The sequence below is a fragment of the Triturus cristatus genome, chromosome 4_2 (assembly GCF_964204655.1).
Source record: "Triturus cristatus chromosome 4_2, aTriCri1.1, whole genome shotgun sequence".
Lineage (NCBI taxonomy): Eukaryota > Metazoa > Chordata > Amphibia > Caudata > Salamandridae > Triturus > Triturus cristatus.
The window spans coordinates 681,649,313-681,666,584 of NC_140586.1; positions in this window are offsets into that span (position 1 = coordinate 681,649,313).

Genomic DNA, 17,272 nt, shown 5'->3' on the forward strand with positions numbered 1-17,272 from the left:
TGGATGTTGAGGCCAAGTTGTGCTGTCATGGCTGCCACATTGTTGATCTTCTATTGCATCTGCAGATGAATATGGAAGAGTAGAACCAGGTCATCTGCAAAGTCCATGTCGCCGAGTTGTGTCCAAGCTATCCACTGAATCCTATTTCTTCTCCTTGCTGTGGATGTCTATCCAGTCTATGGTCTGCACTGATAATAGCTAGGTTCTCCAATTTCTTCTAAGAACTGATATTTGGCAATTCAGGTCTAGATACCTCCAGTAGCAGCTCCTGGAGGGAGTGCTGTGGGGTGGTGGGGCGGGGAAGGAGCAGGGTGGGGGGTTGTAAACTATGGAATACGGCCAAACGGAGGTAAGTAAACAAATAAATCAATCAAACGAATTTCGTTGCGTGCGCTGCATCGCATTTAGCAATGCAGGGCGTGCAACCAAATTTGTTTCATTTATTTGTTTACTTACCTCTGTTCGGCCTATGCAGTAGTTTACTACACCCCACCCTGCTCCTCCCCCGACCCGGCCCACTGCCCTGCAGCACTCCCTCCACGAGCCGCTACTGGATACCTCCTATATTAATTCTATAGGTAATTGCAAACTTCTTTTCTGTGTAGCCAAGTGTAGCATGTCTGAGTTTTATGTCAAGATATCAAATAATAAAATATTGGCCTGGTACAATATAGTTTGCAAGATATTGACTTACACAATATTTTCAAGGTAATCTTACACAAGGAAGTGTTCATTTACTATTCTAACTTCCAATCTATTTCCTTTGATGATATTGTGCAAGTCAATACAGTGCAGTCAACATTGCTTCAGTCAATACTTAAAAGTCAAAGAGGGGAGGGAGTGGATTTCAGGATCCACAGGACTGACATCCTGAAGAACCTCTGTCAACTGTGGAAGGCTTATGGATCTGCTTTAAGGTGTCATTTTTCATTAGTACATGAGACATTCTCACTACCATTGGTAGCTATATCAAATAATGTTTGAATAGATCCTGATCCCCATTGATATTACAAATCCTAGCATGCCTCAACTTGTAATTATGGTTTTCCTTCTCTTCTTGAAGGTACTCCACATCACGTAGTAAGTGAATATCAGCTCAAAGTAGGGAACTCCTCTTTTTCCAGTGGATTTCTTTCAAATCTGTAACATCTCCTTATTTTTATTTCGGGTAAGCAGTGCTTAGTTTTTAAAAGAATAAGCGCCTGGATCCAAAGTTTTACTCATAAGCCTGCTGTTACTCAATCGAAGGTCGTGGTATACCAAGGCAGCATAGTCTTGATTCCACCTCACACCTTTTCCACCACCAGACACTCCCTGCCTCCCTATCTCACTCTTGCAGGTTCTTTTTCATGCCTGCTTTTTAGGTCTCGCTTACACAGCGCGCATGCGCTGCATAGGAAAAAGACCTATAGAAATCGCTTTGGCTTTTCAGCCAAAAACGTGCACGCATTGCATTGCTTTCAATGGCAATGAGTGCACGTCTGGCGATTCCCTTGCGGGAGCGAGCTTTGGCAACATATGTTTGCTCGCTCCCGCAAGGGACTTGCTGTGTGTTCTCTCGCACTCACCCACCCCTCCCACTTGTTAGTCCAGTAGTTTCACTTTCGCGGCCGCGGGGCCGCGTTTGTGTTTCAGCGCTGGTTTCCTTTGAAATGTAAATCTAATCGTCCCAGATAACCATGGGAGGCGGTGACAGCGCCGCCACCGCAGTGCCAGCTCTGTTTGAAGAAGATTAAAAGGTTATCTTGTGGTTCTGTGGTTTGAGCAGAGCTTGTGCTTGTTTTTGATTGATATATCACCAGGAGGTGGTGGTTTCTTGGTTATTGCCCTTTAAACCTTTTGTGTTTGGAGTAAAGTATTTTCAGGCTGAAATCTGCCTTCCTTGTTTATATGTGCGACATAGTTTCTTACCCAGTTTGTCGAATAAGTATATACCAGGTGAAGCTGGAGTCAAGGAGTACATGTAGAGTGATCGCGTCAGTGCCACACCCACCCATGTGTGTGAAGTGAGGGAAGAGGGCGTCAGGGACCAGGAGTGGGTACAGAGGGACATGCAGCGGTACCTCTTGGAGAGCACAGAAGGGCCACAGTCTGCCATGGTATAATCTTCTTTAGCTCCGTAAGTAAATGGGTCCCCTCTAATGCACGCGGACCACTGCTCTATCAGCTCATCGGGTTTGCGCGGGCAATACATGAGGTGCTCTGGATTAAGCTTCTCCTCATCCTTTTCACTTCGCTTCGCTCACTTCCCTCTAGGCATTAGATCATGAGTAAAAATGTAAACAAACATCAGACGTCATAGAAAAAAATCAAATGTGGGCACCACGAAAAAAACATAAAAATACATACCATTTGAAAGAAAGTTGATGGACACAACCCTAACCATGCAAAACAATGCGGGAATGGCCAAGAGGAGAGAAAATGATGACATTATAATGGGTAATTCCATTACTCTGAATCCAATATTCCTTGTTGCAGTAATAACACCGTGAAGGTGATTAAACCTTCTCAGACTGTCAATCCCTTGTCCAATCACCGCATCTGAAAGCAAAATGATGCACCCTGAGAAGTGTACCTGGCTCACTCATCCAGAAGACGTTGTGTAATGTAGTCAAGCCCTACCCTCGCTGATTTCTAGGCTAATCCTTAACCGGAACTTTGACTTCTTGTCTTCTACCCTTCATCAGTGCTCCAAATCAGCTTTGTCTATATTTGCTAGAATGTGTGCTCTCAAACCCAGTAATATTTATCATTTTATTGAATAATTAATTGGTTTTTTTTTATCCTGGGTGGCCTGTAAAATTATGTTAACAGGGAGGGGCGCACAACAGTAAAATGTTTGAAGACCATTAGTTTTGGAGGCCACCAGTAGGATGTTGAATTCAGCTTTGAAGCGACACAAACATAACACGGAGCACCTAGCAGGGGACTTGTTTCAGGGGTTGGGTCAGCTGAGAAGGAAAGTATGTAGGGTCTGCTAGAACGATGAAACTCGGAGCAGGACGGCACTTGGTTAGGGCATCAAGCCTTGTGACATTACACTGCACCATCGCCCTTCCATTTTGTTGGTAGAAGCTATTGCTGTTTGCTGCATTTTATTTGTTGTGATGGCCAATGTTGCATATTATCTCCCATATACACTTTGTTCCACCCAGCACCTCTTTAGTTTGCTTTCAGTGTCTGGTCCTGTAAAACTAGCTGTGTATTTTCATCTGTGAGCAGATTTACCAGGCCGCAATGGGGTTTTGCTCACCCTTGAACAACAGTCATGTTTTCAGGAATAACACAAAGAAGGCACGAGTATGTAAAGCTACGCCAGCGTTATTGCTGTTTATTAAGCCTTTTGGGCATGTGACTCTGATAAAAGTTATAGGTATTCATTGTGGGTTTAAGTGTGCTGTGCCTGACCTGATGCTCAGTCTGACCTACGCACATGCAAAGCACTTGACTCGTGATGTTAGTTTATTTACTCACCATAGTAATAGTTTTTTTTTTTTACTTCACATATCTGATCGAAATATACCTATTTGTTAAAGGCAAAACTGATTTGTCATAATTTTGGGGGGATTTTTATCTAAATCATTTTATTTGCTTTTATGATCATGAAGTTCCTAAATGCCTCCTTCCACAGGGAAACCTAACACAAAAGCACAGTAATCCATGACACTTATGAGCATCCTAATTTAAACCATTGAGGGTCCACAGTGTCATGAACAAAAAACGCGCTGCACAGTGGCTTCATGACATGATCACAAAGAGACCAGGCCTCTGAAAGAGGTCTGCAACAGTCAGTTTTATGATCTTTAGCATATCCACATGGGATCTGCTTACATTCAATGATTCGAAATTGAACTAATTTGCATAACCAATGATTATCCAGTAATCTGCCATGGGTCCAGCCCTCGTGGATCAATGCACCACTGATGTTTAAAACGTGTGTGAACCGTAATCTAGGAGAGAGGGTGTAGCCTTGCGGTTAGAGCTATCGACTTCGAAGCTGGGGAACAAAGTCCGAGTCTCGGCAACGACGCTCAACATCCTGTGATTCTGGGCAAATCACTTAATCTCCCCGTGCCTAACAAAAACAAGCATTGGCATAGCCAATAGGTCTCGCCTTTGGAACGTTATAAATGTTTAGCCATGCAACAGTTGATGTTGTTGCACCAAGGATATTGTGCTGCATAACTAAACACTTATAAGGTCCCAAAGGCGAGACCTATTGGCTATGCCAATGCTTGTTCCCTTTGCCACTGCTTTTCCGTCTTCCTCTTCATTCTTATTCCATTCTTTCGCATTTTCTCTCTCTTGCTCTGGATCAAGTCTGTTTAGGACTTCCAGAAATGGGTGCCGGTGGTCCCCATCTTCAACCACCAGCTCAAATAAGCTCTGTTAGTGAGAAATGAAATGTAACATAACTTTTTGTACCTACGCCACTTTGGAGATATTGATGCATGTACGAAAGGGATATTTCTATTGTAAGTGTGTTTAGAATTAATTCCTTTGTTGAATGCTGCTTTGTTTTATGTTTGTTGGCTTCCTTGCCTTTTTCTTTTACAAAGGAGCTATTTTGTATTCATTCTGTGAGTTCCTTAAAATAAATAGCTGGCTGCACCAGGCAGGAGCAAATTATGAAAAATTGCTCTTCCCTTCTGTGGTTTGTATTAGAGCATGAAAACGAGAAGGAAACCGCTCCTCGGGAAGAGAATCTAATTGATCTGCAAGATGCGTGTGAGTGCCTGCACGCGACTGCACAGTCCCCCCCCCCCCCCCCCCCCCCTGACGGCTTCTGCCCGCGCCCAATGACATCACATCAGAAGCAGGGCTTCTCTGGGTTCAGCACGCGCCGAGTTCAGGCACTCAGCATCAGGGCGAGCCGGGCTACATAGCAGGGTGTGACGGCCTTTCAAAAGACCAACATTTGCATATCTATTATAACTACTGAGTGTTTAACTTGTTTCATTAGATTTTCTGCACGCCTGTAATAAAAGGTCAGTATAGCTGCTGTAGTAGGGGAGGAAATAACATCGCTCCGTTTCTGAAGGCCACGGTGGGTGTTCTGTAATTATCGAGTAACCGCGGATCTGTGCCTTGTTTACAAAACAGGCCAGGAATAGATTCTGGCTTTTTTTATTTAATGAAAATAGAAAAAATTGTGATTTATTACCGTTACGAGCAGATGCACACACACAGCTTAGCTCTTGGAATACCAAACGTAATGCAAGTGGGCTTTGATAATTAAACACCTGGGCGCGGGTGGCCCATTGGATCGTGATAGTGCGATGGCCCGCTATATAGCGATATATGACGTCACACTTGTCAGCGAACATACTTAAATTATAAGTAATGTGGAGAAAACCGAATAAAATAATCGCAATTTCCCCAGAATCATTTCGCAGGTGGAACTAGGGTAAAGTTAAAGAAAAATGCCAAGGGGCATATCATCAAGGACCGGCGATAATTATCGCTAAGCGCACTTAGCGCTAGGATAATTATCGCCGGGTAACGTGGAATTTTATCGCTAAGATAGCATGCTATTAGCATCGCTTATCTCAAAAGCGATGGAATTCCAAGCGCTAACTGCCAAATATGAGATTATCGCTGGAAATCCAGCAATAATCTCACAAAGTTTGGCGATAGCTTGATGATAGGGCAAGGAATACTTAGCCATGATATCCACCTTAGATAGGATATCATGGCTAAGTCAGTCTTGAAGCAGGCGTAAGGAAAGTAGCGATAACAGAGGTTATCGCTGCTTTGCTTGTCGCTCTGCAGGTTAGCGTGCCCATTGATAATTGGAGAAATGTCGCATAGCGACATTTCTCCAGTTATGTCAGGGCAGGAACGCCGCAAAGCTGGGCGTTCAGAAAACAGGCGCTAATACAAGGATATCACTTATTAAATTATTAAATATTGCACTGTGTGAATCAATGAAATATACATCTTGTTATAATTATTGATGATTTTCGGACAAAGACTATGGTGCCGATTCCAATCCTGTAAAACCCGGGTACGATTCGTCGTACGGAGCGTATTCTCCGTATGACTCGTACCTGGGAAATCCACCGTACAATCCAGCAAGTACGATTCGTACAGAAATAGCATTTCCGTACGATTCGTACAAAACACCGTACGGCTAAAAAATACCTACGAGTCTGATACTGGACAGCGCGTACACGACGTCCGTACAGAGTCAGGCAGCGTTTTACGGACCAGCAAGTACGATTCGTCCCTACGTCACTCCGCACAGCTATTTTTTTACGGCAGCCAAAAAATGCCGGAAAACTGAGTCCGACGTGAAAACGGAGACCCGGTACGCGACGGACAGCCATGGACCCCATCCTACGTGTCATCCCGGCCCTCTTAGCCTACGACCTGGTGCACCGAACCCGACGCACATGCCGCAGAAGGTGAGAACAACACCCAGGGGCCAAGGGGGGGTGAGCGGCAGGAAACATACCCCCTACCCAAATTAAAACCTACAATATTGAGGACATACATTAACTCCAGGGTCTGGTCACTCCGGGGGGGCGTGTCCACCAATCCCTACATCCCGCAACAACGGAAGTGGACGTGTACGCGCACGCGTACTCCTACGGCACCACTACTATAGTGATACGGACCGCACCCACACATACATAGCGTGGGTATGGGCCGTATCACTATTGGATTGGGGCCGTAGGGGTACGCGTGGTACGGACCGTACACACCCTATGAATGTGGGGGTACGGTCCGTATCAGACGTAGCCCTACGGCACCAGTACATATGGGATAGAAGGCGTACACACGCCACGAATGTTGGCCTACGGCCTGGTGCAGCATATTACCTTTATATTGGTGTGTGTGTAGGCCCAGGACAGCAGTGTACTGCACCAAGGGGGTGGGTGGCTGCATAGGATTCCCAGCAGTGGACAGACATGTGAGGGGTGGGTGCAGAGGACTCCCAGCAGTGGACAGACATATGTGTGTGGGTGCAGAATACTCCCAGCAGTGGACAGAGACATGGGGGTGGTTGCATATCAACACCAGCAGTGAACAGAGACATGGGGGTGGGTGCAGAGGACTCCCAGCAGTGGACAGAGACATAGGGGTGGGTGCATATCACTCCCAGCAGTGGACAGACATGTGAGGGGTGGGTGTATATGACTCCCAGCAGTGGACACTCATATTTGGGTGAGTGCAGAGGACTCCCAGCAGTGGACAGACATATGTGTGTGGGTGCAGAGGACTCCCAGCAGTGGACAGAGACATGGGGGTGGGTGCATATCAACACCAGCAGTGGACAGAGACATGGGGGTGGGTGCAGAGGACTCCCAGCAGTGGACAGAGACATGGGGGTGGGTGCATATCACTACCAGCAGTGGACAGACATGTGAGGGGTGGGTGTATATGACTCCCAGCAGTGGACACACATATTTGGGTGGGTGCAGAGGACTCCCAGCAGTGGACAGAGACATGGGGGTGGGTGCAGAGGACTCCCAGCAGTGGACAGCGACATGGGGGTGGGTGCATATCACTCCCAGCAGTGGACGGACATGTGAGGGGTGGGTGTATATGACTACCAGCAGTGGCCTGCAATATGAGGGGTGGGTGCATATCACTTCCAGCAGTGGACAGACATGTGAGTGGTGGGTGCAGAGGACTCCCAGCAGTGGACAGACATATATGGGTGGGTGCAGAGGACTCCCAGCAGTGGACAGAGACATGGGGGTGGGTGTAGAGGACTCCCAGCAGTCGACAGAGACATGGGGGTGGGTGCAGAGGACTCCCAGCAGTGGACAGAGGCATGGGGGTGGGTGCATATCACTCCCAGCAGTGGACAGACATGTGAGGGGTGGGTGTATATGACTCCCAGCAGTGGACACACATATTTGGGTGGGTGCAGAGGACTCCCAGAAGTGGACAGAGACATGGGGGTGGGTGCAGAGGACTCCCAGCAGTGGACAGAGACATGGGGGTGGGTGCATATCATTACCAGCAGTGGACAGACATGTGAGGGGTGGGTGTATATGACTACCAGCAGTGGCCTTCAATATGAGGGGTGGGTGCAGAGGACTCCCAGCAGTGGGCAGAGACATGGGGGGTGTACATCATTATCAGATGACCACAACTCCATGGGTGTATGTACGTATCCCTAACTTTGGTCAATGATGATAGTGCCATAACAACACATCACTGACAGCAGTGTCCCACTCCCAGGAGGATGGATGTCTTTCCCCCACTGCATGACACACCACATGTGGGTGTGAGGACAAATAACACATGCATACCCACCCCTGGCGGATGCAGCGCAATACACACACTGAGATCATGCCACAAGACTGTATAGTCATGTCACTGCCTTCTAAACTAAGAGAGCCAAAGGGAACACAAACTGTCACGCACATCCCAGGACTGATAGGAATGTACAGGTGCTGGGCCAGCCACCAAGACGTTGTCACTCATAGAAGGAATAGGGTGGAGTTCCCACAGATACAATGCCCACAATTGTGAGTCAGGGGCCCAAATACCCTGAACAAGTACCATTTGTGTGCTAGGCCGGGAGTACACACATGCATAGTGCTGAAAAGGGAGAATTTCTCCATGAAGGAATTTCAACATACTCAATACACAAGTACAGTGACTAGCAAGGATGGCACAGACGATGCAGCCGGAGACATTGCTGAGCAGGCATGGCCATAGTTGAAGGGATCCGTCACCAACAAAGGAAATGTAGACACAGGTCAGCACAACAATTGTGCAACTCTTTGCAGGGAAGATGTCAGGTGCCACAGAGGAAGGAACACTCCTTGGGACAATGTCTCCAAACCAAAATAACACACACTACCAATTATTATTTGCAGAGACCTTGTGATGGCACGCAGATACCATGGTCCACCTCATGACCATCAGACTAGAACATTTCTTAGAACCATAACACATTACCACAACACCAACTCCTGGAGCCTCAGCACCAACATCAATACCTGAATTGCAATAGTGTTCAAAGTAAAAATAAAATGCTTTATTCAGCATAAAAAATAAAATATGAAATCACACTATATACAAAGGCCAATGGCCAGTCCATAATAGAAGTCCTTGGGGGGACACATGGGCATACGTCTCCCCTAGCTTTCCTGCACAGTGGAACCCTCTGGTTCGTCGACCGGGGGGGGGGCATCATGTGGAGAAGGACCAGGCACCGCAGGGACAGGAGGGGGAAGGGTAGGTGTGGTGGGTGCAGGGGTGGACGTCTCCACCACAGGGGGTGGGGCAGCGCCAAAGGTGGAGGTGAGCTCGGCGCTGCACACTGCTGCCAGGGTGTCCAGGGTAACCCCTGCAATGGAAGAAACCCCAGGGCCAACGGAGGGGGGGGTGGCAGAGAGATGGGGTGCAGCGCTCTTGAGGGATGGGGTGGACAGGGGGGGACTCGACTACCCTGCCCGGGGACTTCCTCGCCCGCTTGCGGGGTGGTGTCACAGTGGGGGTGATGGGCAGCTCACCCATGTCGACCTCTTTGGGTGTCAGTTTGGCAGGGGAGCCAAGGGGAGTGCTTTTGAATGGACTGGATTGTGAGGCATGCGGACTCAGGCTGTGGCTGCATGTATGTCTTTTTGCCCCAGACCCAGTGGGTGTGCCTACATCCCCCTGAGTGTGCGTGCCAGGAGGTGTGCGCTTGCCCCTACTTGGTGGTGTCTGGTGGGGTGCATGCTTGGGAATGTCTGGGTGTGCATGGGACAGGTATGGGAGAGGGAAGTGTGGATGGGGCTGGGGTAGGGGGGGATGAAGCGCTGCAGGAGAGTCACTGCTGCCGTCAGGGAAGAGTCCATGGACCGCAGAAACCTGCGTTGTTCAGACATAGTTGCTGACATGCCCTCCATGAACGACACCATCTGTGTCGGCAGTGTGGTGTGGCCATGGAGGACAGTCAGCACCGATGCCTGCCCAACCTGCAACTGCCGCAGTATGTCCACAGACTCTGCACTGAGGGCAGCAGGGGTGACAGGGGCAGGGGGTGCGATGCCTGTCCCGAAGGAGACATGGTGGGGCCCTGCACGGACAGAAGGGACCGGAGCAACTGGGAGGGCGGTGATGGGAATGGAGGAGGCGGGGACAGATGTTGGGCTGCTGCCAGGTGTTGTAGCAGCCTCCGCCCCCTCGATGAGGTCAGCCTCGGACCCGTCTGCGTCGTAGTTGGAATCGCCACCAGACAGGTCCTCCGACTTACTCCCCTCGCCCTCCGTGCCACTGGCTCCCTCAGACTCGCCAGCACTGGTGGCACTGGTGCTGGGTCCCTCATCCAGGTCCGCGCAGGTGTCTCCCTCGGTTTCCAATGATGTTGCTGTGGGCAAGGTGAAGATATAGAAAAACATCAGTCACCTGTATACATCTGACACATGAGTACAAAACCAATAGGTCACAGTGCATATCAGGCAATGCATCATGAGTAACAGCTAGATTACTCCGCACATATGTAAGCCCTGTACTCTCCAGTTGGTAGACCCACCATGCCACTTGGACACAAGGAAAAATAGGACACACCAGCCCAAAACTTGAATGAGACATACACTGAGGAGCTAGTGTCTGGGAACAGGTGAGCACAGCAATACAATGAAGTCATGCCACCTCGTGTTTACCCTGAAAGAAACAGTAGTGGTGCACCCAAGGCAAAGTAACACACCTCAATTCCAAAGGTGTCCCCACACTCCGAGACCTGTAAGTACTTTGGAACACAAAACGAAAAAATGTTGGTCCCTTGGGAATCACAATACTTTACACAATCGACATGGTCAGAATGTGGGAATGTGCCATTTTGTGAACAGTGTGAACAACTCTGGGTGTGGCTCTAATCAGCAAGGCTGAGCCCAATAACAGAGAGAACAAAGAATTGCCAATACTGATGAATACATTGAAAAACCTTCTATTCAACATGGAAGAAAAAATCAAACAACCATGGAAGTACTACTTAATAGTATTTATTACCAATAATTCTTTTTCTGATTTGTATGAGAAAAGTTTTTTTTAATACAAAATTTAGAAGCCGTCAAAACAACTTAAAGTACAAGAACATACAAACATTTAAAGCAAAAACATTTTGAAGAAGGACAGAATTATTGAAAGGGGGACTACACTACACTCATCTGTCGGGGAGACAGACTAGAAATTATAAACAACCATTCATACACCACTCCTCATACATCCAAACAAACAATCAAACCCTCTTTCCTTCGGTTGATAAATGTTATTCAAATTTACCAAAGGGCCAACCAAACCTGGTGAGATTTTAACAAAACTGTTTAGAGGTGCATATCCGTCATTGTTAATCTGATCATCCACAGTTAAGAAAAATTATTATGAATGCACCAAGTTTTTATATTGACACCAGTGTTTGTGAACACAGAAAACAAAAGGTCGACGCGTTTCGAACCCCTGATCCTTGTTTACAGGTGGGGGGTTCTCCTCAGGACCAAGATTCTAAAACAAAAAGGAGAGAGAAAAGGGTGTAAATAAACCTAAGCTATCAATGAAAAACGCAAAGCACCTCAGCTTCCAGACGCTGATGCATAGCACTAAATGAACACCAATCTTACCAGAGTGGCAGCGTGAATCAAGCCTCTTCAAACTTAGCCAACTATAAAAGCAAACAAGGACTCTGTTAGCACTAACATACGAAATGGACATGGGACAATGTAAAAAGTAAAAAGAAAAGTCAAAGTCAGAGAGGTCATTGTACTGGCGTCGTTAACTCACAGCTAAGGTGCAAGTGGTAACTTGGGAGGCAGATGAGTTTCTTTGTGAAATGGAGGCGAGTCACATAGTTGGAAATGGAGCAGGGCGGCTCTAAACAGGAGAAGTGAAATAAAACTTGGATATAAATATCAGCTGAAATAGAAATAGAATGTGACTGTCTCTGCTGCATGGAAAAGCGTACCTGGGATATCACTTTAACCCGTAGCACTGGAATCTTTACAAGTGAGGACGGCGCCGCCGAATCTGCGTGGAAAGGAGATGCATATTAATTACAGGAAACACCAAGCCACAAAGACCTTATCAGACGCCTAAGCGGGAAGAAACAGGCATCCGAGCAGTTACCTTATTTTCGGCGGAAAGCGCAAATCTTGCGGCAGGATGCGGAACCTTTGCTCCGTGGTTCTGCTGCAGATCGGCGCATATAAATTCTCCCTGCTTCCACGGACAGAGTAAACCTACAGTCACACGCACATACACACATCATACGCTAGGGCCCATCACACTAAAATTCATACTATTACTCTATCCACACTGAATATAGGAGAACCAATCTGCATCTACAATGAGGTCAATGCAACCAGAAAATCATTGTCTTGAGTCATGATTTTAAAACATAGGAAATACATTTGAAACTCAATAAATGACAAGAAATGAACACCCAACACCATAATTCAATCAATGCTTATTTATCTAAATTAGTTCAAAATGAAAGTCAATCATTAGCGAAATCATTATTCTCATAGTTACCTATTCTAGCTAAAAGGGTCAGGACAGGTCTCTCTGTAAAGTCTCTCGAGCTGCCGTCCTCAGTATGGGTAACGTCCAAACGCGATGATCACCAGGAAAGAATGAATGAACGAACGAACATGGACCCTCTCTAGTCTAGCATATTTATAGGGTATGTTGCGAATAAAAGTTACAAACAAATATTAGATATCCGTTGAGCCACTGAGCAGAGCAAGCAGGAAAGGAAGTCTCTCGGTTACATTTAGGAAACCTCCGCTCAGAAAAGATCACAAAAATAAAAAGACGGAAGAAGGAAACTCGAGTTTGCAAATGTATCTTTCGTAAATGTTCTTCCTTGATATCTTAGCAGAGTCACCGCAATTGTTCATTGTGACTTTATCCTTGTCCAAGGGCAGCTGGAAACGTTCCCAGAACTGCTGTCCTCACGGAAAGCTTTCTAACCAGGCAAAGGCTGCGGTCAGGTTACTCTCGACCATGTTCAGCAAGGCCTCCCATCAAAATTCAATCACTCGAGTGCAGGCTGTAAAAGGCAGCCATCTTGTTTTAGGCCAAAACAGACCATCTTAATTAAAAGAAACACAAAACAACGTTACTACAGCATAATGATTAAACAGTGTTAATTCCCACTAATATCCATATGTGTATGTAATTATCTAGCCTTCTGCAACGCAATAAAGCATTAGTACACGTTATTTTAAAAGCATAAACATGAAACAAATAGCACTCTTACAACTCTCATTTAGTAAAACTGCACATCATTATTAAGCAACATATATGCGACCCACGTGTAATCGTTTCCTCTCATTAGTAATGTTGGTTAGTTCAGACTTTTAACAAAACAAACTATTTATTAGTGTGTTTTCAAATTAGTTATTTAAATCATAACATATAGACAAAACTGGAGCTTAAAACACGATAAATTTTCAACAGAAAACTCTGCTTCAGCAATCCCCCCTTTGGTGATATCTTATCACCACAAAAACCAACCCAAAAAAAAAATGTAGTCCCAATTTTTAGGAGAAATCGAAAATTTCTTTTTCAACACAACATTAAACACCAGACTCCCTCACATCATCCCTCTTTGTCTCCAAGTAAACACTCTCCCTCAATTCTTCTAATTCTATTTCTTGCTGATCTCTTCTTGATCTCTTTTGTTTCTTGTCAGTCTTTCCTCTAATTATTCTCTTTTTCGGAAACTGCTGCAGATCGGCGCATATAAATTCTCCCTGCTTCCACGGACAGAGTAAACCTACAGTCACACGCACATATACACATCATACGCTAGGGCCCATCACACTAAATTCACTCTATTACTCTATCCACACTGAATATAGGAGAACCAATCTGCATCTACAATGAGGTCAATGCAACCAGAAAATCATTGTCTTGAGTCATGATTTTAAAACATAGGAAATACATTTGAAACTCAATAAATGACAAGAAATGAACACCCAACACCATAATTCAATCAATGCTTATTTATCTAAATTAGTTCAAAATGAAAGTCAATCATTAGCGAAATCATTATTCTCATAGTTACCTATTCTAGCTAAAAGGGTCAGGACAGGTCTCTCTGTAAAGTCTCTCGAGCTGCCGTCATCAGTATGGGTAACGTCCAAACGCGATGATCACCAGGAAAGAATGAATGAACGAACGAACATGGACCCTCTCTAGTCTAACATATTTATAGGGTATGTTGCGAATAAAAGTTACAAACAAATATTAGATATCCGTTGAGCCACTGAGCAGAGCAAGCAGGAAAGGAAGTCTCTCGGTTACATTTAGGAAACCTCCGCTCAGAAAAGATCACAAAAATAAAAAGACGGAAGAAGGAAACTCGAGTTTGCAAATGTATCTTTCGTAAATGTTCTTCCTTGATATCTTAGCAGAGTCACCGCAATTGTTCATTGTGACTTTATCCTTGTCCAAGGGCAGCTGGAAACGTTCCCAGAACTGCTGTCCTCACGGAAAGCTTTCTAACCAGGCAAAGGCTGCGGTCAGGTGACTCTCGACCATGTTCAGCAAGGCCTCCCATCAAAATTCAATCACTCGAGTGCAGGCTGTAAAAGGCAGCCATCTTGTTTTAGGCCAAAACGACCATCTTAATTAAAAGAAACACAAAACAACGTTACCACAGCATAATGATTAAACAGTGTTAATTCCCACTAATACCCATATGTGTATGTAATTATCTAGCCTTCTGCAACGCAATAAAGCATTAGTACACGTTATTTTAAAAGCATAAACACGAAACAAATAGCACTCTTACAACACTCATTTAGCAAAACTGCACATTATTATTAAGCAACATATATGCGACCCACGTGTAATCGTTTCCTCTCATTAGTAATGTTGGTTAGTTCAGACTTTTAACACAACAAACTATTTATTAGTGTGTTTTCAAATTAGTTATTTAAATCATAACATATAGACAAAACTGGAGCTTAAAACACGATAAATTTTCAACAGAAAACTCTGCTCCAGCAATCCCCCCTTTGGTGATATCTTATCACCACAAAAACCAACCCCAAAAAAAAATTTAGTCCCCATTTTTAGGAGAAATCGAAAATGTCTTTTTCAACACAACATTAAACACCAGACTCCCTCACATCATCCCTCTTTGTCTCCAAGTAAACACTCTCCCTCAATTCTTCTAATTCTATTTCTTGCTGATCTCTTCTTGATCTCTTTTGTTTCTTGTCAGTCTTTCCTCTAATTATTCTCTTTTTCCCTCCCCTGTTTTTACAACACAAACACCCCAATCTTAGAATCAATAAAGCAACAATTACACATGTCAAAGGAAATAATATTTTACCAATAAAGATACTACCTATCCTAGCAATAAAACTCTTAACAGCAACTATCTTATTAGCTATTTTAGTCCAGACACTTTCTGCTTCCAAGGGTACTAATTCTTCATGCAAATCAGTAATATTTTTGATATAGACCTTTAGGTCTTTACTTTCGTCAGGAATGTAAGTGCAACAATGTTGAACTTTCAGCATTCCACAGACTCCACCCTCCTTGGCCAATAGAATATCAAGGGCAAGTCGATTTTGCATAGACATGGCACGTACGGCAATCATCTCCGTATTTACCAAAAGAAACCCTCCAGCGGTACTTGTCGATAAGCGATCCACCACTGTTGACAGTTTTCGAATCCCATATGCATTCAAAGAAATTCCCACTGCTGGAATTAAAGCACCAAAAATATCACCCACTATCTCTGACCAAGTTTCTCTCTTAAAGCGTGTTAATAAATTAATGTGTTCTACATCTTCTATCCTATGTATATGAAAAATCTTTGGAAAAACCAGGCCCACATAACACGTGCCATACCAATGGTCAGGCAACTTGTAATAAGCCTTGTTCCCACAAACATAATACACTCCTGGGAAAACTGGATCTCCACCTTTAAAACCCCATCCTGTTGCAATGAAGTATGTATCATGACACTCACTAGTCCCAACAAAATATGTATCATATTGAGACTTCTTTCTGGTAATGCATAGTTTACCCTTCTGTGGTGCATCTAAAGCTAAAGTTGGACTAGCCCCATTCTTCAACTCCTTTCCCATTTCAATGTCCCAAATAGTTTCACTCACTTTATATTTCCCTGTCTTCTCATGCATGTTCATTCTCCTTTCCTCTACCATGTTTAGGAAAGCGTTCTCCTCTTCTTTCAAACTACAAGTTAAATTGTTTCTAAAAATGTAATCTAATGTTAATTCTCCTTTCTCAATAAAAATCTCACCAAAAATGTTAGCTTCTTTAGCTGGATTCAGCTTTTGGTTCATAGGCAATTGCCCAAAAATACTATCTTTGTTAGACATCTCATAATCTATTTTCCCTAACAAATAAAAAACACTACTCAACACACTACAGGAAATTCCATACGTAGCTGGTAAATGGTGATAAGTAACACCTTCTGAAACGGATGCAGGTAACTGCATACAAACGTAGCAATCCCTAACTTCCATTGTCTTTACGTATTCGTACAATAACTTTGAAAAAACATTGCTAGAAAAATCATTAATTGACCTATCTTTATGTATGTAAATGTTACTAATTCTAGTTGGAACTACTTTTTGTGAACTTTTCTCTACATTAGTCACATTCTCAGTATGTATTCCAAAAGTATCTATTGTAACTCTAAAAGTAACTAGTAAAGCTAGTACACCCCATAATAGCATTAATAATCCTGTACAGCAGCAGCACATTCTACACCATCTTTTCAAAAAGGCACATCTACTTTGATTATTCTCTGTGTTAGCCATTTTACTACTTTGGCAGTGTCTTTTGACTTAGCCTCTTCTACTCCACTACTGAGATTTAGAACACTACATTATTCCAAACAGCTAATTTCAGATTTTCTCTTTTCACTTCTCCAAGTGACTCTTCCAGTTCACTCAATTTGGATTTTCGTCACTTTTCACTTCTTCTTCAGCAACATCAAATTGTATCAGATCATCAACAACATCCTGTGCATCCGACTCTTCTCCAATGTCAGTCAATATTACTTTCAGGATTCCAACAGTTTTCTCCTCAACCACTTCTCGTACGGTCCCCTCTGGATTTCCTTGACCTTCTGTCTCTTCACCTTCAGACAGTGCCACATACGTCCATTCCGGTGACCTATACTTCTGGTTAGGTTTTCTTATTCTCTTTATCTCTTCTGGTTCTTTTGTAGCCTTTTGTTTTTCACCTTTCGCTTGATTCTGACTCGACACTTCGTTCACCTGTTCAGCTTTTGATGAATTTACTCGTGTCAGTCTGTATCTCAGCCTCTTTATCCTGT